The sequence below is a fragment of the Bos indicus x Bos taurus genome, chromosome 5 (assembly GCF_003369695.1).
Source record: "Bos indicus x Bos taurus breed Angus x Brahman F1 hybrid chromosome 5, Bos_hybrid_MaternalHap_v2.0, whole genome shotgun sequence".
Classification (NCBI taxonomy): domain Eukaryota; kingdom Metazoa; phylum Chordata; class Mammalia; order Artiodactyla; family Bovidae; genus Bos; species Bos indicus x Bos taurus.
The window spans coordinates 61,103,313-61,126,900 of NC_040080.1; the positions used below are offsets into that span (position 1 = coordinate 61,103,313).

A 23,588-nucleotide genomic window follows, 5' to 3' on the forward strand; every position below is an offset into this window, starting at 1 on the left:
TGTAAAGCACCCTAACAGGTCTAATCCCTTGAATCTATTCATCACTTCCATCGTGTAATCATAAGAGATTTGATTTAGGTCATACCTGAATTACCTAGTGGTTTTCCCTACCATGTTCAATTTAAATCTGAATATTGCAATAATTGATGATCTGAGCCATAGTCAGCTCCAGGTCTTGTTTTTGCTGACTGTATAGAGCCTCTCCATCTTTGGCTGCAAAGAATATGATCAATTGGATTTTGGTATTAAACATCTGGTGATGTTCATGTGTAGAGTTGTCTTTTGTGTTGTTGGAAGAGGGTGTTTGATATAACCAGTGTGTTCCCTTGGCAAAGCTCTGTTAGGCTTTGCCCTGTTTCATTTTCTACTCCAAGGCCAAACTTACCTGTAAGGATTAAAGTCATACATATCCATTAATTATAATCATAAAATAAAGGATCATGAGAGAAGACACACAGACAGAGTAAACAAGTTAAACAAATATGAAATATCAGTCCAAGTAAACAGGTTTTGAAAATATATATTTTATATAGTATGAGAAAAATAGCATAGCATGTAAAGCAAAAAATAATTTATTTCTATCTTTAATAGTCATGCTGTGAAAGGTTATTGCTGAGCCATGAAAGATACCAGAATTCTTGGCCGCTGGAAGAGAGGAATTCAATCCAGGGCCAATGATAGCCCTTGATTGCTCAGAGCTTTTGTGTAATCAAGTTTTATTAAAGTATAAAAGAGATTGAGAAAGCTTCTGACATAGACATCAGAAGCAGGCAGAAAGAGTGCCCCCCTGCTTGTCTTTAGCAGAAAGTTATGGTGTTGGACGGGAGGCCTGGTGTGCTGCAATTCATGGGGTTGCAAAAGTTGGACACGACTGAGTGACTGAACTGAACTGAACCATATACCTACTAGCAGGCTGCTAATTAGAGAAAGCAAATATCTCAAAACTCAGAGAGAGGCAAAAGCCCTCTCACCTACAACATGCATTTTGAGACAACATTGGCTAAAGGTGAGTCATCCTGGGCCATAAAACGATTCACATGAATCTTGAAGAAAGGCAGGTTTCCAAGGAAATACATAATCTTAATAACACAGATTAGGAGAATAATTGTATGAGTAAAGCATACTGGTTTGTTGAGCCATTATCGGTTCTAGTCTTAGTTGGGACAGACTTGAAGAGAGACAGTTCAGTTCAGTTCAGTTCAGTCGCTCAATCGTGTCTGACTCTTTGCGACTCCATGGACTGCAGCACACCAGCCTCCCTGTCCATCACCAACTCCTGGAGATTACTCAAACTCATATCCATTGAATTGGTGATGCCATCCAATCATTTCACCCCCTGTCATCCCCTTCTCCTCTCACCTTCAATCTTTTCCAGCATCAGGGTCTTTTCAAATGAGTCAGCTCTTCGCATCAGGTGGCTAAAGTATTGGAGTTTCAGCTTCAGCATCAGTCCTTCCAATAAATATTCAGGACGATTTCCTTTAGGATGGACTGGTTGGATCTCCTTTGTAGTCCAAGGGACTCTCAAGAGTCTTCTCCAACACCACAGTTCAAAAGAATCAATTCTTCGGTGCTCAGCTTTCTTTACAGTCCAATTCTCACATCCATACATGGCTACTGGAAAAACCATAGCCTTGACTAGATGGACCTTTGTTGGCAAAGTAATGTCTCTGCTATTTAATATGCCATCTAGGTTGGTCATAACTTTTCTTCCAAGGAGTAAGCGTCTTTTAATTTCATGGCTGCAGTCATCATCTGCAGTGATTTTGGGGTCCCCCTAAAAATAAAGTCTGCCACTGTTTACACTGTTTCTCCATCTATTTGTCATGAAGTGATGGGACCAGATGCCATGATCTTTGTTTTCTGAATGTTGAGCTTTAAGCCAACTTTTTCACTCTCCTCTTTTACTTTCATCAAGAGACTCTTTAGTTCCTTCTCACTTTCTGCCATAAGGGTGGTGTCATCTGCATATCTGAGGTTATTGATATTTCTCCCAGCAATCTTGATTCCAGCTTGTGCTTCCTCAAGCCCAGCGTTTCTCATGAGTACTCTGCATATAAGTTAAATAAGCAGGGTGACAATATACAGCCTTGATGTACTCCTTTCCTGATTTGGAACCAGTCTGTTTTCCATGTCCAGTTCTAACTGATGCTTCCTGACCTGCATACCGATTTCTCAATAGTTGAGTTTGGTGGTCTGGTGTCTAGGGTAAATACCTAGTTCATTAACATAGCTTAAGGAAAACATTTCCATAAGGAAAATGCATTGGTTAGCTCAAGGTTTGAGAAAAGTTAAGTTCAGGTGGAACCGGGTGTCATCATTGCAACGCAGAATTTTTTTAAAATCTTTTTAATTTTCTATCAGTTCAGTTCCGTTCATTTCAGTTGCTCAATCGTGTCTGACTCTTTATGACCCCATGAATCGCAGCATGCCAGGCCTCCCTGTCCATCACCAACTCCCAGAGTTCACTCAGACTCACGTCCATCGAATCGGTGATGCCATCCAGCCATCTCATCCTCTGTCGTCCCCTCCTCCTCCTGCCCCCAAACCCTCCCAGCATCAGAGTCTTTTCCAATGAGTCAAGTCTTTGCATGAGCTTGCCAAAGTACTGGAGTGAGAAGGGGAAAAAAATCTGAACTTGTAATTTGTTTCCTCCTTTTGCTTAAGAAAGATATAAAAAATGCCTTGACACTTGCAGCCTATTTTCTCCGGCCTCTAGCCTTCTTTGCCTGTTACCCTCTCAGCTGGTATGCTAAAACTCCTCCATAATGTGATTCTGTCTTTATGTTGGTATGGTCTACAGTCCTGTCAGGAACCTATGTGTGTTCTATCTTGTTTATTCATCATTTCTACTGTAATTGATCATAGCCACGGCTCCAAATGGCTTGCCATCACATCTGCATTTCAGCAGTAAGGGGGATCAAGAGGAAGAGGAGTGAAAATTCCATTTTTCAGAGTATGATCCCTGGAAGTTGCACAGATATCTCCATTTACATCCTTTGGACAGAATTTTGGCACATGGCTGCAACATGTTGCATGATTGGCAAGGTATAGACATACATAAAGGGTTTAAAACTATAGAAGTGGAGAATTCTTACTTATTATGAATCTTTAGCTGAAGATCAAATAAAAAAATATCACAAAGACTATTTGGATAAAAAATGGTTTTTGAAAAAGAAACTGAGGGCATATGGGACATGAAATGCTAGGTGTGTCTGAAGAATTAATGATAATGCATTTATACTGAGATATAATGTTTCCTGGACAGGCTAATCATCTTATATTGTTACTTCTTGTTATCAACATAAGCAATGTTTTCTTTTCCTGCTTCCAGATCCTACCTATGTGTCTGGGATTTCAAAACATGAGTGTGTGGAATAAACATTCTTGTTGGAGACATTTATACTGAGATCTCTGGGGACATAGTTAAAGGTGTGTATATATATATATATATATATATATATATATATATATATATAATACATATATATGTATTATATATATACATATATATAACATATAATTTCACTGTTAAAAATATTTAGTGCCTGGGGAGAACATTTGAATAATAAATGTTTGATCTTTGCAATTGGTGTTCTTAGATTTCCTATCCTCCTGAGAATAATTCACAAATTTTAGATATCTTCCTACAGAGCACAGAAAGCATAAATACTCCATGGGTCAAGTGTTGGTTTATTTTATGGCATTTTGGGTGATACTTAAAAAAATATTCAATACATAAATATGTATTTATTTGTGTACCTTTCTAAGAATTTGTCCATTTCTTCTAGATTGTTAATTTATTTTATTTTTTTTAAATATGAAAAATGTATTTATTTTAATTGGAGGTGAATTACTTTACAATATTGTATTGGTTTTGCCAGACATCAACATGAATCACCCACAGGTATACACGTGTTCCACATCCTGAACCCCCCACCCTCCTCCCTCCACGTACCATCCCTCTGGGTCGTCCCAGTGCACCAGCCCCAAGCAACCAGTATCATGCATCGAACTTGGACTGGCGATTCATTTCATATATGATATTATACATGATTCAATGCCATTCTCCCAAATCATCCAACCCACTTCCTCTCCCACAGAGTCCAAAAGACTGTTCTCTACATCTGTGTCTCTTTTGCTGTCTTGCATACAAGGTTATCATTACCATCTTTCTAAATTCCATATATATGCATTAGTATACTGTATTGGTGTTTTTCTTTCTGGCTTACTTCATGCTGTGTAACAAGCTCCAGTTTCATCCACCTCATTAGAACCGATTCAAATGTATTCTTTACAATGGCTGAATAATACTCCATTATTTATATGTACCAGTGCTTTCTTATCCATTCATTTGCTGATGGACATCTAGGTTGCTTCCATGTCCTGGCTATTATAAACAGTGCTGCGATGAACACTGGGGTACATGTGTCTCTTTCAATTCTGGTTTCCTCAGTGTGTATGCCCAGCAGTGGGATTGCTGGGTCAGAAGGGAGTTCTATTTCTAGTTTTTTAAGGAATCTCCACACTGTTTTCCATAGTGGCTGTACTAGTTTGCATTCCCACTAACAGTGTAAGAGGTTTCCCTTGTCTCCACACCCTCTCCTGCATTTATTGCTTGTAGACTTTTGGATCGCAGCCATTCTGACTGGCGTGAAATGGTACCTCATCATGGTTTTGATTTGCATTTCTCTGATAATGAGTTATGTTGAGCATCTTTTCATATGTTTGTTAGCCATCTGTATGTCTTCTTTGAAGAAATGTCTATTTAGTTCTTTGGCCCATTTTTTGATTGGGTCGTTTATTTTTCTGGAATAGAGCTGCAGGAGTTGCTTGTATGTTTTTGAGATTAGTTGTTTGTCAGTTGCTTCATTTGCTATTTTTTTCTCCCATTCTGAAGGCTGTCTTTTCACCTTGCTTATAGGTTCCTTTGTTGTAGCAGAAGCTTTTAAGTTTAATATTGGAAATAAAAGCAAAATTAAACAAATGGGATCTAATTAGGCTGTTCATTTAGTAATGGAAAAATTTAATACAGTAATCAAAAAACCTGAAGAAAAACAAAGTGCTAATCAAAACATGCACAAAGTTGCCATAAAATGATCTGAGAGAAGAATCGTATGTTGAGGAGTTGAGTGAGATCTGTTCAGAGAAGAATGGAATATCAGTGTGCTCTGTTCAGCATGATGACAAAAGTATTAACTACTGGGCAGAGATGATTTTGTCTGAATAAATCTGTGTATATATCTTCTTAAAAATTGTTTGAAATTTTAAGTATTTTGGGGAGACTGATTTAGCACTGAAAAACATGATAAGAATTGGTATGTGAAAAATTTTAAATTTAAAAACTGGATTTCCTTTTAGATATGTTTTAATTCACTTTTGTTCTATTTTTATCATTAAACTTTAACCTCACTTTTCCAATCGTTTAAACATTGTTTTAGGAAAGGCATATGGAATACACAGGTGATTTATTATTGAGAAGCTTTTCCTTTTCAAATATATTTCACTTTCATAATAGCTAATACAACTAAACACTATTGCATTCATAGGCTGACTTCTAATGGTTTTGTAATTGGACTTTATTTTTTTTTTTTTTTACAGTGTGTGTTGGGGAAAGTTTCTGTGTTAAATTGTTTAAGTTGAAGAAAGATAATTTGACATGGCAAAGTTTGATTTAGGTGTTTAGTATATGCATTCCTACAATTTTTGTCATTGAGTCATTTGTGTAAATAAACATTTATTATTGATTGCTCCATAATTATTTGCATATAAAGTGAATGTCCAGGAAAAATAATAGTCTCTTCCTTTACCCATATTTATCTACATTATTAACTTCATGATTTCGACAGCAGATCTTATTTCCTCATCTTCAGATCAGATCAGATCAGTTGCTCGGTCGTGTCCGACTCTATGCGACCCCATGAATCGCAGCACGCCAGGCCTCCATGTCCATCACCAACTTCTTTATCTTAGAATTCTCCTATAAATCCCTCTGGATATTACTGAAAACAACTTTCATTTGTCCATATATGATTATTTTTATTTTTATTGCTCTATTTTAAATAATAGCATATGTTTCAGAGATTAGAAATAAACCTGGATATTCTAAATAGAGAAAACATTATCTTCTCTATCTCCCATAACAAAAGCTTGATCATTTTATGTGTTTGATGAGGAAGATACCAAGGAAGTAACATTTCCCTAGAGATATCATTAATCATTTTTTGTTTAAGAAATATGCTATATTTGGTCTAAAACTATTTATACAAACTTTGACTTGTCTAAGAAGACAATTTTAGAAAATACACTCTTTCAGCTCTTCATCCCATTTCCCAGTTGTTAGCTATACAACCCTGAACGATTCACCCTCACTTGAAATATGCCTGTCATTGAAAATAGTTATATCTAGGTAATGTTTCATAACTTACATGTTAGCCATCCATTTTAATATTTTTATGATATAGAAATGTATGCTTCATAAACTTTTGTCAATAATTCTGAGATTTATTATGTGTTTGAATTTTACCAAATACTTACTCCTCATCTCTTAGGCGTGTTGATCTCAAAACTGGTCACCGTTTTTAGTCTGTGCTTTAGACAAAGAATAAAATGGCAAGTGTAAATAACAAGTAGATGGAGAGAAATTTCATTGGTACCTACTATCTTCTTGTAAATTTTATTTATTAATTTTATATACTAAGTTGCACATTTTTAATAATATGTACAGTTTTAATTTTCTTAAATTTTACTTATTATTTACACATTTTAATAGCTTTTCTCAAATTCACTGTCTTATCACTAAAAACCCAACTTACCTTTCTAGGTTTCCATAAACTTCGTCTTTATCTTTCTCTTGCTTTTAATTCTGACACCTCATATAATTTCGTGAGTACATAGTTATGCATTTCTATCCACTCCTAAATCCTGCTTTTTTTTTTTTTTTCATTTTCACTTTAGCTGACCTACACTTAGAGTCAAACCATGTAGAGGAAAAGTTTTCTTGTTATATATTCAGGTCATCAGAATATTCTTGCTTATATTTTTTTCAGAACACAAACTGGAAAGGATAAGGATGGTGATAGATATCAAGGGAATGTAAATACCAGTAAGGACACCAAATAAGTATATTCCTGATGTCTCATATTCATACACGTAAAACTGGATCTCATTTGCCATGAAAGTAAATGAAACATTAGTCAGAAATTTGAATTTGATTGAGTAAAATGGCAAAAGTGTATTAGTCCTATTTACTGATGATAGCTATGGGTGTGCGTGTGCATGTGCATGTGTGTGTGTGTGTGTGTGTGTGTGTGTTTGTGTTAAATACAAAACATGAAGTGATGATGTGTATTCAGGTGCTCTTATGAAAAACAGAAAATGACATCTATCATAATTCTTCCCCAAAATTAAGAGTGGAAAAGCAAGCATGTCTCTATGCTTTAACAGTCTGCTTAATTTTCCTTGAATTTATTCACTTAAAATCAACCAAAAATTAATATGATCACATATATTATTCAGTGGTGAAATTAGAAGGGAAACTTTGAATCAACTGTCCAGATATCCTGGAAATGCAAAGGATTGTTTTTCATGGCATTAACCATTTTTATAACATGAAGGATCAGTGTGTTACCCATCTGAAATTTCAATTTGCTAACTCTACCTTAGACACTAGTTATCTCCCTTGTCATTTTCCCATTGGGAACATTGTTTTCTTCCTTTCCATTTTTTTTTTCCTATGTAGACCTCGTAAAGTAGAGGGCATTAATGGGAAATCACACAAGAGTGACAGTGTTTATCTGGCAGGTTTGACCAATGACCCACAAATGAAAATTGTATTATTTATCTTCCTACTTCTCACCTACTTGTTAAGCATCACTGGTAACCTCACCATCATCACTCTCTCCATGGTGGATTCTCACCTCAAGACCCCCATATACTTTTTTTTCTTCAGAATTTTTCCTTTTTAGAAATATTCTTTACTACTGCTGCTGCTGCTAAGTCGCTTCAGTCGTGTCCGAATCTGTGCGACCCCATAGACGGCCTCCCACCAGGCTACTCTGTCCCTGGGATTCTCCAGGCAAAAACCCTGGAGTGAGTTGCCATTTCCTTCTCCAAAGCATGAAAGTGGAAAGTGAAAGTGAAAGTGACGTCGCTTAGTTGTGTCCAACTCGTAGCGACCTCATGGACTGCAGCCCACCAGGCTCCTCCATCCATAGGATTTTCCAGGCAAGAGTACTGGAGTGGGGTGCCATTGCCTTCTCCGACTACTACTACTACATGCATCTCTAAATTCCTAGGTATTATGGAAATGGAGGACAAAACTATTTCCTATAATGGTTGTATTGCACAGTTGTTTTTTAGCTTATTACTTGGAGCATTTGAATTTTACTTTCTGGCAGCTATGTCCCATGACTGCTATGTTGCCATCCATAAGCCCCTGCATTATACAGCCATCATGAACAGTAAAATCTGCACACTTCTTGTCTTCTGTTGTTGGATTGCTGGCTTTTTGATCATCTTTGTACCTCTCTTTTTAACCTTAAGCCTTGGCTTTTGTGCTTCTAACATTGTTGATCATTTCATGTGTGACCCAGCTACCTTCCTGCAGATCTCCTGCTCAGACACACAGCTCGCTGAAACAATGGGATTCATTTCTGCTTTGATGACTCTTGTGGTCCCATTGTCAATGGTATTCACATCACGTACCTATAATGCATTAACAATTCTGAAAATCCCTTCAACTAATGAGAGGAAAAAAGCGTTTTCAACATGTTCTTCTCACATGATTGTGATATTCTTTTCTAATTGCAGCTGCATCCTCATGTATGTTAAACCATCAGTCAAAGCGAATCTTTTTAAAAGGGAATAGCACTACTCAATACCTCCATTGCCCCACTTTTGAATCCTTTCATCTATAGCTTACAGAACCAACAAGTGAAAAAAGCCTTAGTGAATATAATACACACAGTTGTTTCTTTTTCAAACAAGTGAATATGTTATTGCATGATGTATTAAGGAAATAAATGAAGGTGTCAATAATAATAATAATAATAGTGTATATAATTGTAGTTTCCTCCCTTTTATTATATTTGATAATCATCTTTCTCTCTTTTCACAGTTATTTTTACAAAAGCCTTGTTTCAATGAAGCTAATTTTCTTCATGTTCTTCAATAGAAACTTTTTTCTCATCTCTCTTCCTTTTCCTCTGATTATACGAAAGTAGTTATACCAGTTTTCAAAGTGTTTCTTTTCTCTTTGAGTTTTAGTTATCAGGAATATAAACTAGTTTTATGTAAGTTATATTTAATGTAGCAAGCAATGTAAATATTATATCACATTTGGATTTAGGTTCAGTTCAGTTCAGTCACTCAGTCATCTCTGACTCTTGGCAACCCCATGAACTGCAGCATGCCAGGCTTCCCTATCCATCACCAACTCCCTGATTTACTCAAACTCATGTCCATAGAGTTGGTGATGCTATCCAACCATCTCATCCTCTTGTTGTCCTCTTCTCCTCCTGCCTTCAATCTTTCCCAGCATCAGGGTCTTTTCTACTGAGTCAGGTCTTCGCATCAGGTGGCCAAAGTTTTAGCTTCTACATCAGTGCTTCCAATGAATATTCAGGACTGATTTCCTTTGGGATTGACTGGCTTGATTTCCTTGCAGTCCAAGAGACTCTCAAGAGTCTTCTCCAACACTACAGTTCAAAAGCATCAATTCTTTGGCTCTCAGCTTTCTTTATAGTCCAACTCTCACATCCATACATGACTACTGGAAAAACCATAGCTTTGACTAGATGGACCTTTGTTGGCAAAGTAATGTCTCTGCTTTTTAATATGCTGTCTAGGTTGGTCATAACTTTTCTTCCAAGGAGCAAGTGTCTTAATTTCATGGCTACAGTCACCATCTGCAGTGATTTTGGAGCCCCTCAAAATAAAGTCTGTTACTGTTTCCATTGTTTCCTTGTCTATTTGCCATGAAGTGATGGGATCAGATGCCACAGTCTTAGTTTTCTGAATGTTGAGATTTAAGCCAACTTTTTCACTCAGAAGAGTGAGGCTCTTTAGTTCTTCTTTGCTTTCTACCATAAGTGTGGTGTCATCTGCATATCTGAGGTTAAATAGTAATATTAATTTACATTTGTAATACTACCAATCTATTCATGCATAATCTACTTAATGAGCTGAGAGAAACGTGTAGCAGAGATGAAACATTAATGCTATTGTTCAAATTAGGAAATATTTTAAGAAATGATTGCTATGTGACTTTCTATAGGAACTAGTTGTTGTTTCTATTTGAGAATTGTTAAGTTTTATTAGTGGTTCAATTATGAAAGAAAAGTGCATTATCTTGCTGGTTTTTCTTTTTCCTTGTGTATTAGTTTTATTTTTTTTAATTTAAATTTATTTATTTTAATTGGAGGCTAATTACTTTAAAATATTATATTGATTTTGCCATACATCAACATGAATCTGCCATGGGTATACATGTGTTCCCAATCCTGAAACCCCCTCCCACCTCCCTCCCCATACCATCCCTCTGGGTCATAATAGCCAGGACATGGAAACAACCTAGATGACCACCAGCAGATGAATGGATAAGAAAGCTGTGGTACATATACACAATGGAATATTACTCGGTCATTAAAAAGAATACATTTGAATCTGTTCTAATGAGGTGGATGAAACTGGAGCTTGTTACACAGCGTGAAGTAAGCCAGAAAGAAAAACATCAATACAGTATACTAATGCATATATATGGGATTTAGAAAGATGGTAATGATAACCTTGTATGCAAGACAGCAAAAGAGACACAGACGTATAGAACAGTCTTTTGGACTCTGTGGGAGAGAGAGGATATGGGATTTAGAAAGATGGTAATGATAACCTTGTATGCAAGACAGCAAAAGAGACACAGACGTATAGAACAGTCTTTTGGACTCTGTGGGAGAGAGAGGTGGGGGATTATTTGGGAGAATTGCTGGTTTATTTTAAAAATTAAAATTAAAAATGAAATACAATGTTTACATACCCAGTAAGCACCCCCTTCAATAACTTGCAACACTTCTGAAGCTAATTGGAGAGTGATTGTAAATATCTGTTAAATGAAAGAGAACAATGCTAACAAAATGTATTCATTCCTTCAGAGTGTCATACATATGGACATAGAAATATATGCTGATATGTCCTAACAATGAAACCAAATTAGTAGAATAAGCTGAATTTTTCCTTCCTTAAGTAATTTTGAAATTCCTATACTTAATATTCCTATTATACCTTTGTTGGTAATAATCTGGATTTTATTCATCAAAGGAATTTCTATGTTTGACCAAAATTTTAAAATATGAAATATGATTAAAACATTTTCACAGAGGCTGATTCATGTCAGTCTATGGCAAAAACCACCACAATATTGTAGAGTAATTAGCCAATTAAAATAAATTAATTAATTAAAAAATTTTCACAGGTACACAGTATGTTTCATGATTTTTTGCCAGAAACATATAAGCATTAAACCATAATATATTTTTTACTTCTTTTTTACTTTACCTATGGGTCATGATTTGAATACTATCTAAAAGAATAGAATAAAATGTAGTCAGGGAGAAATATACATATATTATGTAATTGATTGGATTATTTTACAGATTTCTGTTCAGCTTGGTAATGAGGTGAACATTAAAAGAAATTTCACTCATAAATAGTGTTTTTGAAAGAGTAAAATAATTGCATTTTCTCTTGATTATTTGTATATCTACATCTTCCATTTTGAGAAAATAGATATAATGATCATGGAGCATTATATAACTTCTGTAAGTTTTAAGAGCATGTAAGTGAAAATAATATATATATATATATATATGGTATATATATGTATGCATGTTCCATATTGAGACTGTCTAACATAGGAAAAGCTTAAGAATCTCAATATTCTCAAGTTATGATTCTGTTATGTGTTAACCAAGATAGAGTTTGGTTAAAAATACATCGCCTTCCAGTTAAGCCATTAATTTTTCATTAGAGTACTCTGAAATGCTTCATTTAAATATTTTCAATAGTTACTTGCCATAAAAGATACACTCACACTACTAATAAGGACCTAGCATTATTGAACAGGCATCCTCACTCCCACTCTTCTCTTCCCAGTTCCAGGAAGATTAAAGTTATACTCTCAATCTTTACTGCTTCTAATAGTCTATGATATATCACTTCCCATTAGCACTGACCTCTGAATTCTGATTCCTCAGTAGTTTAATAGTATTATTGTTGTTTTTAATTGTCTTGAATATGTAGCACAGCTTGTCAAATTTAGGTAGAGCTTCTTAAGAGAAAGTAGGACTCTTTGTGCCCCCATGGACTAGAGTCCATGGGAATTTTCCAGGCCAGAATTCTGGAGTGGCTAGCCTTTCCCTTCGCCAGGGGATCTTCCCAACCCAGGGATCGAACCCAGGTCTCCTGCATTGCAGGCAGATACTTTACCAGCTGAGCCACAAACATTTAGAATATATTGGTGGTGGTTTAGTCACTAAGTTGTGTCTGACTATCGCGACCCCATGGACTGTAGCCTGCCAGGCTCCTCTGTCCATAGGATTCTCTGGGCAAGAATGATGGAGTGGGTTGCCATTTCCTTCTCCAGGGGATCTTCCTGACCCAAGAATTGAACTCAGGTCTTCTGCATTGGAGGCAGATTCTTTATCAACTAAGCTACCAGGGAAGCTCTTTAGAATATATTACAACTATTCTTTTAATATCATGAGAAAGTATAATTCAAAAGTCATACACCTTGATTCTTTAAAACATTCATATTGTAGGAGTCACACTGGAAATATTTTAAAAAATGTGTTTTGACAAATAGGAACTAAACAAATTATTTAACAGGAAAGAAGTCTTATAATATCATGATCTCAAAAGCAGTTTGCTACATGACTGTATCATATGATACTTACGCAGAAAAAATAGGTGCTCATGAATAGGATTCTGAAAAAGTTTCTTTCTTTGCTTGTCAATTTAATATTACCTTTCACTAGTTATCATGTGGTTTCAGTAAATACATAAAAGAAAATTGAGAACCAATGACTGGAGATAGAGTTCATTCAGCTTAGACTGACAGATTCACCATACTGTAAATTGTTATTTTCCTGTTTCTATTTTGCAAGAGTAATAATGTAGACTATGACTGAGAGGTTATCCTCTTGATCCTGCTGAATTTTTTCCTAAACATTTTACTATATTTTTTCCTCTGAAATTTCTCCTTCTAAAGAATCTCATCCCCACTGGTCTATAAATTCCTGATAACCACTGTGAAGTGAAGTGAAGTGAAAGTCAGTCAGTCCTGTCCAACTCTGTGACCCCTTGGAATACAGTCCATGGCATTCTCCAGGCCAGAATACTGGAGTGGGTAGCTGTTCCCTTCAATGTTTCATATTGTCTTCTTTCATGAACCTTTATTCCTCTACTTCTAATTATTGGCTAAGTATTCCTTGGACTCTTCATACCAATTATTTTACATTGGTAATTAGCTCTTTATTGAAATTATTTCTCATTATTTTCAAACTGTAAGGTAAATATGTATGGATATTCTTGAGTTTCTTTTTATTTCTGTTATTTTCATGGCTTCTGTTCTCTGAATCTCCCTCTGGTATGATTATGAATTTTCTTTCTTTTCTTTTACTGCATACTCAAAACTGTATGCAAATGTTGAGGGCTCTGGATGATGATTAACACTACAAATAAGATGTAATCTATGATTGTCCACAGTTAAGGCAGGAAATCTTAACCAAAATAAGGGATGAGATTATTCAAACCTTGTTTCACTTATTTTTTGAGAAATGGTGGATTCATTGTGCTTCTTAGGGAATAAGATTTCAGTGCTCTGAGCTAAACACCTAAGTTCTGACCCAGAATTTTCCAATTTGACAAAGCTTAAATGTTAAATTTTGGCTTCAGAAATGAAGAGACAGCAGGAATTTCTTGAGATTCTTCATAAGTAGGTGCTTTTTTTTTTTTTTTTGTAAGAGTATTTTTTGGTAACAGTTTATTTGTGCATACACTATCCAATGAAATTAAAACTAATTGTAGCAGAGATTAACCATTATTGTTATTGCTCAAATTAGAGTATGTTTAGTTTAAAAATCATTGTTTAAAGCATTTTCCATAGAAACTAGTTGTCGGTACCTATAAAGGAACTTTTAACATTACAAATATTTCAATTACAGATGAAAAATGCCTTCTATTGGGGGCTTATTTTATTTGCATTAAAGTATAATTCCTTTACAATTTTGTGTTAATTTCTGCTGTACAAAGAAGTGAATCAACTACATGTATACATATATCCTCTGTTCCTTAAGCCACCCTCCCACTGTCCCCATCCCACCTCTCTAGGTCATCACAGGGTACCAAGTTGTGCTATACAGTAGCTTCCCACTAGCTCTCTGTTTGATATATGGTAGTGTATATGTGTCAATCCTCTCCCAATTCATATCACCCTGCCCTACCTCCAGAGAAGGCAATGGCACCCCACTCCAGTACTCCTACCTGGAAAATCCCATGGACGGAGGAGCCTGGTAGGCTGCAGTCCATGGGGTCGCTAAGAGTCGGACACGACTGAGTGACTTCACTTTCACTTCCATGCACTGGAGAAAGAAATGGCAACCCACTCCAGTATTCTTTCCTGGAGAATCCCAGGGATGGAGGAGCCTGGTGGGCTGCCGTCTATGGGGTCGCACGGAGTTGGACATGACTGAAGCGACTTAGCAGCAGCAGCAGCTTGAAAGAAAAGTTATGACCAATCTAGACAGCATATTAAAAAGCAGAGACATTACTTTGTCAGCAAAAGTCCATCTAGTCAAGGCTATGGTTTTTCCAGTAGTCATATAAGGATGTGAGAGTTGAACTATAAAGAAAGCTGAGCACTGAAGGATTGATGCTTTTGAACTGTGGTGTTGGAGAAGACTCTTGAGCATCCCTTGGACTGCAAGGAGATCTAACCAGTCCATCCTAAAGGAAATCAGTCCTGAATAATCATTGGAAAGACTGATGCTGAAGCTGAAACTCCAATACTTTGGCCATCTGATGCGAAGAACTGACTCATTTGAAAAGACCCTAATGCTGGGAAAGATTGCAGGCGGGAGAAGGGGACGACAGAGGATGAAGTGATTGGAGGGCATCACTGACTCAATGCACATAAGTTTGAGTAAACTTCAGGAGTTGGTGCTGGACAGGGAGGCCTGGTCTGCTGCAGTCCGTGGGGTCTCAAAGAGTCTGACACGACTGAGTGACTGAACTGAACTGAATAATAGCTTTTATTTTAAAATAGGAAAAAAGAAAAAGAAAGTTTTTTGAATAATGCCTGCCAGTTATAAAAACTAGTCAAGAAAAAGTCTCTAGTATAAATAATATAGTTAAAAAAAGACATTTTAATTAATGACTATGAAACATTGCTGTGTGCTTCACTGGGGCTCACATGGTAAAGAATCTGCCTACAATGCAGGAGCCCGGGTTCCATCCCTGCCTTGTGAAGATCGCCTGGAGAAGAAAATAACAACCCACTCCAATATTCTCTCCTGGAGAATTCCATGGACAGTGGATCATGGCAGGCTACAGTCCATGGGGTTGCAAAGAATCAGACACAACTGAGCAACTTACACACACACACACATACGCACACACACATGAAATACTGCTGTAGCACCAGTCAGTGAGAAAAATTGTACTTAAAAATCATTTTATATACAAATGAATATATAAGGCTTCTTAATGTACCTGCAGACTATTAAGGAAAGTAATATAAGTTTATTATAAACTGAATAAAATAAAAGCAAGATTAAAATATAGAAATACTAATTTTAGTTTTTCTGTATTTTTTCCTTAGTCATATAGATTTAAGAGATTGTTAATGACTGAGAATTTTCTCATGCGGAATTTATAGTGTTAGTCACTCACTCGTGTCCGACTGTTTGGTATCCCCTGGAGTGTAGTCGGCCATGTTCCTCTGTCTATGGAATTTCCCAGGCAAGAATACTGGAGTGAGTCTCCATTCCCTTCTCCTGGGGATCTTCCTGACCCAAGGATGGAACCCAGGTCTCCTCTGTTGCAGGCAGATTCTTTATGGGCTGAGTCACCAAGGAAGCCCTGTTAATAAAGTATATGGAGAGACAAGCAAATGGAGGTAAAGAAAATGCACTCTCTGTGCTCAGTCATGTCTGAGTCTCTGCGACCCCATGGGCTGTAACCCGCAAGGGTCCTCTGTCCATGAGATTTTCCTAGCAAGAATACTGGAGTGAGTTGCCATTTCATCCTCCAGGGGATCGTCCCCACCCAGGGATCAAACCAGTGTCTCTTGAGTCTCCTGCATTGGTAGGTGGATTCTTTACTTGTGACCCAATAGGGAAGACTGTTTAGAAAATAACTGAAAGAAGTTAATAACAAAATACATAAGAAAGAAATAGAAATGGATAAAAGATATAAAAATGATGAGATATTTTCTAGATTCAGAAAACAGAAAATATGAACATATAAATAATATGTTAGGATAAGGTCTTTCAAAGGTGGCTCAATGATTGACACTGAATTGCAGAGAAAAATTTCAAATAATTTAGTCTTCTATTAATGGTAAGTAGGACTTCTGTCAAGGAGAAAATCTCATATTTATATAAGTGATTGACATTGACCAACATATTCATTTTGATGGAATCAAAGTAGACTTGAGAAAATATTTGCACAGAGGTATGTTTCTGAATATGGAACATTCTATGGCTGAGAATGAAGAAAACTCTTTTCTAACTTGTAACTTAGTTTTTGTTTCCTTTAGCTTTGATAAGAGGGGGGAAATGAAGAACCATTCAGTGGAAATAGACTTCCTACTCCTAGGACTGACAGATGACCCACAATTGCAAATTGTGATTTTCCTGTTTCTATTTTTCAACTACATCCTGAGTGTAAGGGGGAATTTAATCATTATCCTCCTCACCTTTCTGGATCTCTGTCTCAGGACTCCAATGTATTTCTTCCTTCGAAATTTCTCTTTCTTGGAGATTTCATTCACAACTGCCTGCATTCCAAAATTCTTGATCAGCCTTTTGACTGGAGACAAAACTATTTCTTACAGTGGCTGTGTAACACAATTGTTATTTTTTCTTCTATTAGGAGCTACAGAATTTTATCTTTTGGCTGCCATATCCTATGACTGCTATGCTGCCATCTGTAAGCCATTGTATTACCCAATCATTATGAATAGAAAAGTGTGCCATCAGTTTATACTCAGCTCTTGGATAACTGGCTTCCTAATTATATTTCCTCCTTTGGTCTTAGAACTTAAGCTGGGTTTCTATGCTTCCAAAATAATTGACCAGTTCCTCTGTGACACTTCCCCTATCCTTCAGCTCTCTGACACAGACACACATATCCCAGAATTGATGGCTTTTGTCTTAGTTGTGGTGACACTTATAGTCACTCTGTTGTTGGTGGTCCTCTCCTACACATACATCTTAAAAACTCATTCTAAAATTCCCTTCTGTTCAAGTACCAACAAAAGCCTTTTCCACCTGTTACTCACACATGGTTGTTGGGTCTATCACTTATGGGAGTTGTATTTTTACATATATGAAATCATCAGCTAAGAAAAGTGTGACTTTAACTAAAGTTGTAGCTGTGCTCAGCACCTCTGTTGGTCCTTTACTAAACCCCTTCATTTACACCTTAAGGAACCAGCAGGTGAAAGAAGCTCTCAAAGATGTGCTTCACAGGTTTTGTTATTTTCAAAACAATGAGCAAAAATGTAGATATCAGTAAGATGTTGTTGAAGTATGAATGAAGGAATTGAAAACAGTTTTCAATTCAGCAGTTCATAGCTATGACATTTCTCTGCTCATTGATTCGTTTCACATTGGGTTTACTCAACCTTATGAATCTCTGCATTTTTTTTTCTTTCTGAGTAGATAATTTTATTCTTTAATAGTAAACTGCTTTCTTCCATGCAGAAGATTAAATTCTACCTCTGACTAGAAATATCTCTTCTCATCAATGATGTTATCATGTGCTGACTGCTTTCTAAAAATGAACTTTATTGTATATTCTTATTTTTTGTTTGAACAAGTGTTTTATTTTTTATTTTTACTTTACAATATTGTATTGATTTTGTCTTAACTACTTCAACATCTGTGCTAATTGATAAGCATTGCATCTGCTCTTTTTTTTATGGTGTATTTTTCTTTTATTTTCTTAAATATAAATTTATTTTAATTGGAGGTTAATTACTTTAAAATATTGTATTGGTTTTGCCATACATCAGCATGAATCCACCACAGGTATACATGTATTCCCCATCCCGAACTCCCCTCCCTCCTCCTTCCCTATACCATCCCTCTGGGTTGTCCCAGTGCACCAGCCCCAAGCAACCAGTATCATGCATCAAACTGCATCTGCTCTTAATATTTTGTTCTGCTAAAAATGTGAGACAAACTCAAACCCTGATCATTATTGCTGCTGCTGCTGCTGCTGCTAAGTTGCTTCAGTCGTGTCCGACTCTGTGCGACCCCATAGACGGCAGCCCACCAGGCTCCCCCGTCCCTGGGATTCTCCAGGCAAGAACACTGGAGTGGGTTGCCATTTCCTTCTCCAATGCATGAAAGTGAAAAGTGAAAGTGAAGTCACTCAGTCCTGTCCAACTCCTAGCGACCCCTTGGACTGCAGCCTACCAGGCTTCTCCATCCATGGGATTTTCCAGGCAAGAGTACTGGAGTGGGGTGCCATTGCCTTCTCCGCTGATCATTATTACCTTACATAATTGACATTGTGATGGAAATCAGGTAGAAATCAGATTAATTTTAAAGATCAAAATGCCCTTCTATGAAAAATGTTTATTGATTTCAACCTTGAAAGATGAATAAGGAATAAATATTTCAAAAGAACTGTAACCAGAGGCATAAAGGAACTGTGCCGGGAGCCAGCGTGAAGAACTCCGCCCATGGCAAATGTCATGAGGAAGGAGGCTCAGCATACGCAAAGCTGGGATCGAGCCTCAGGAGTCCCCCTGGAAATTCTCGAGCATCTACCCCCAAAACCAGAGTCTGCGTACTTTACTGCTTTGTGCTCTCACCTACACCTCTGACTTTACGGGGGGCTGTCCCCCACCACCTCTCTCTGAAAAAGAGTTAACTTAGGGCTCCATTTAATAAAAATTCCTGGGCGTGACAAGAGTCTTTCAACCTACAAAATCCTCTGAAGGTTCTCTAGCCTGCCTGACAGGCTTGTCCGGCCACATGTGATTATTCACAGCTTCCCAACTGTGAGAGGCACGAGATGCTCTAAACTTTCTAAAAACAGATTATTTTGAGAAGTTAGGAAATTATTACTGTAGTCCAGTGGGCTGATTAGAAATTGTATTGGTGAAGGGTTTTTCATTTGTTGAGCCAATGTTTGTTGCTAAGTCTCCACATCCCCTGCCCTTATACACATTAATGAATACATAGAAGAAATAAGTATTAATCTTTGATATTAATCACATTAGACCTTAGGCTAAGCAAATTCTTTCCTTAATTAAAACCCACTGCACCCTCACCCTATAGGAATGTAACTTTATCTGGTACCTTTGGAAGGTGGCGTCTGTTTTAAGATAATCACCCCTGGAAAAATAAGTGTTCTGGTTGACTGACTGCTGTCACAAGGAGAGGGTCATAAATTGTCAGCAGGCCCCCTGGCCAGAAGATGATGTAACACCCCTAAGACCTCTGTATACATTTGTATGAAGCACCTGACTTTAATAAAAGTCAGGACTGCTGACCCTACGTGACTTTTGTATAACATCTCAGTGTATAAAAACAGACCCTGGAAAATAAAAAATGGGATAAGTTCCTCGAAAGACTGGTCTCCTTATGTAATTCTGTATTTCACCTTCTGGCTGAATTCCCATCTGGAGAGCGGAGGCCCGCCAAGCCTACTAATTTTGCCTGGGCTTCTAAGATCTGACCGGGGAGGCCTTAGTGTCTCCTTTCCCTCGGGAGAACGGGAAGACGCCTGTGGCCTACGTGGGTGGTGCAAACTTCTTGTCTTGAAGTTTTATTGGTTTTCCACATAAACCAAGTTATTCAGCCTCTTTTCTCCACTGAATTTCCCTGCTGAGCTATCCTCACTTAACCACTCTATAAGCCTCTAGTTAATATTTAATCTATCAGTTGTTTCCTGATCGAAGCTGATGCCATCTCTCTTTCGAGTTTCCCTGGATCCACCAGGGCTGGACCCCAGCAGAACTGAGATTCTACTAAATAAGTTTCACCTAGAGAGCTAAAATATTTTAAAATATGGTATCAATATTTGTATAAATTATCATTATTTTGTATAAAAGTAATTAAACTCCATGCTTTGGTTAAAATTGCTTATATTCAATATAACAATATAGTCTTACTCCTACAATGATAGTAAGCTGTGAAACAAATTCAAGGTAACTGATTTATATCTGGATTTTGGGATCTTTCTACATATTTTAAAAACATTTGTAAATTATAAATATCCTAAGCCATGCTGCTATATCAATTTAATCAAATTTATTAAGTACACCATACATACAAGCACACACTTTCATTTTAGATTTTTTAATTGGCATCTAATTGCTTTACAGTATTGTGTGAGTTTCTGTTACACAAAAGAGCTTACATATACCTATAAGCCCTCCCTCCTGAGCCACCCCATCCTACTCCTCTTGGTCATCACAGAGCACTGAATGAGCTCCCTGTGTTATACAGCAGCTTCCTGCTAGCTATTTTATACATGATAGTGTATATATAAAATCAGTGGATTTGAACAAATATTGAGACCCATGCAACAATAAAAATAGAGATCATTTACATCTTGCTAGGAATTCCCTTTGCTGCTTCACAGCCATCACCCCACCCCATTCCACCATTAACATCATTTAAATCACTATAAATGAGTTATAGCTTTTTGTAACTTCTTATTTTTTTTTTAAAAAAAGTATGTACTGTAAGCTTCACTTACTCATCATAAAGGTTTTGAGGTTGACGCAAGCTGATGCTTGCATCCTTAGTTCATTCCTTTTTCTGATATAATTTAGCAGAATCTCTAGGGTGTTCCCCCCCCCCCCCCCACAGCTGGTATACTGTCTCCTATTCTTAGGCCTTGGTATTGTTACTCTGAGGAACCTTCATCAGTACTGAATCACTTATAACAACCAGTTGAAAAATCAGCACATACCACATTTTAAAATGCCATTCACTGAAAAAAATCTATTGTCTCATAATGTCCTTTGAAATAATTGTCTACCAGAAGGAATTTGATTGAAAGGGGTTGCTCCTCTGTATCTTGGTGACTCTACTGATCACTTCCTATTCTCCAAAGCAGTGGAAGCAACAGAAAGTGTCGCTAAAGAGAAAGAGAATGATACAACACCATTGATCATCTGGTTGTTCATTTACAAGTCCATCTCAATTCCAAATTAGTTTACTAGTTTATTTTAATGCAACAGGTTCCAAGACTCAACCTGAGTTTTTAAAAGTTAGGAAAACCAGTGTGCTTATGTTGGCTAGAGTCATATTGAGAAAACTAATATGAAAGATCTCGGATTGCAGCCGTGTAGAGTGGTTCAGGAAATCTTGTGGGAAAAGGCAGTAGCTCTCAGTAAATTCTGAGAAATTACTTATTAACAGCCTTAGCAGTAAAGTTTGTAGTTCTCCCTTACTAAGAATTGACATGGATCTTGCCTCTGCTCACCTGTCTGGCCACAGATACTTCTGGAGAATAATAGCCACTGCTTCTCTTCCAATTTCCGACTTTTGTACCAGTACCTCTCACAGACAAACTGAAGTAAGCAACATAAGGGGAAAAATCTCTGGAAAAAGGCATCCTGGTTTCTCCATCACACTTAGAAAGCTCGCAGAAAGTCATACATGATGATTTGGCCACAGAAAATTCAATGCAGATAATTTGAAAACAACCAGAAATATGGGCTTAGAATTGCAGGTTTTGCTTTTATCACTAGCTCTGCCTGAAAAATGATGTCATTATTAGAAAAAATTAGAACATCTGAGAATTTTTTTGCACGTTTTTGCTCAACTCACCCTCATTATATAGAAGAGTACTTAAAGATTTTGTTTTTTCAGTTCAGTTCAGTCACTCAGTCATGTCCGACTCTTTGCAACCCCATGAATCGCAGCACTCCAGGCCTCCCTGTCCATCACCAACTCCCAGAGTTTACACAAACTCACGTCCATCAAGTCGTTAATGCCATCCAGCCATCTCATCCTCTGTCGTCCCCTTCTCCTCCTGCCCCCAATCCCTCCCAGCATCAGAGTCTTTTCCAATGAGTCAGCTCTTCGCATGAGGTGGCCAAAGTACTGGAGTTTCAGCTTTAGCATCATTCATTCCAAAGAAATCCCAGGGCTGATCTCCTTCAGAATGGACTGGTTGATCTCCTTGCAGTCCAAGGGACTCTCAAGAGTCTTCTCCAACACCACAGTTCAAAAGCATCAAATCTTTGGTGCTCAACTTTCTTCACAGTCCAACTCTCACATCCATACATGACTACTGGAAAAATCATAGCCTTGACTAGACGGACCTTTGTTGGCAAAGTAATGTCTCTGCTTTTGAATATGCTATCTAGGTTGGTCATAACTTTCCTTCCAAGGAGGAAGCGTCTTTTAATTTCATGGCTGCAGTCACCATCTGTAGTGATTTTGGAGCCCCAAAAATAAAGTCTGACACTGTTTTCACTGTTTCTCCATCTATTTCCCATGAAGTGGTGGGACTGGATGCAATGATCTTCATTTTCTGAATGTTGGGCTTTAAGCCAACTTTTTCACTCTCCACTTTCACTTTCATCAAGAGGCTTTTTAGTTCCTCTTCACTTTCTGCCATAAGGGTGGTGTCATCTGCATATCTGAGGTTATTGATATTTCTCTCGGCAATCTTGATTCCAGCTTGTGTTTCTTCCAGTCCAGTGTTTCTCATGATCTACTCTGCATATAAGTTAAATAAGCAGGGTGACAATATACAGCCTTGATGTAATCCTTTTCCTATTTGGAACCAGTCTGTAGTTCCATGTCCAGTTCTAACTGTTGCTTCCTGACCTGCATACAGATTTCTCAAGAGGCAGATCAGGTGGTCTGGTATTGAGGTAATCTTTCAAATTATTTCAAACACCTTTGACACCCTGATTTAAAGTCATGTTTCTACAGGATATGGTAGATGGGGTTTCTGATGAAGGGAAGAATCAAGAAAAGAGTGATAAAAGTTAAAAAAATATATATTGCTTTTAAAGTAATTTAAGTTTCCCATGTGGCTCATACAAGTCTAGATAGAAGAATGTCCAAAGGAGAGCAAGACCTACAAGATCTAGGATAAATTATTTGTTAAAAAAATTAAAGATTATTATTCATGAGAATCATTTTTAAAATATTTATTGAATTTGTTGCAATATTGTTTCTGTTTTATGTTTTGGATTTTTGCCAGGAGGCATGTGGGATTTTAGCTCCTCAATCAGAGATTGAACCCACACGCCCTGCATTGGAAGGCGAAATCTTAACCACTGGAAGGGAAATATGGGAAGTCCCGTAGGATAAATTCTGTATATTCAGCAA

At 37.1% G+C, this 23,588-nt stretch overlaps 2 pseudogenes; both read left to right on the plus strand.

Annotated features, from left to right (window-relative positions):
- The first annotated feature begins 7,072 nt into the window (after window positions 1–7,072).
- Window positions 7,073–8,991, plus strand: LOC113893473 (annotated as a pseudogene).
- A 7,838-nt stretch (window positions 8,992–16,829) lies between these two features.
- Window positions 16,830–17,790, plus strand: LOC113893680 (annotated as a pseudogene).
- Window positions 17,791–23,588: the final 5,798 nt, after the last annotated feature.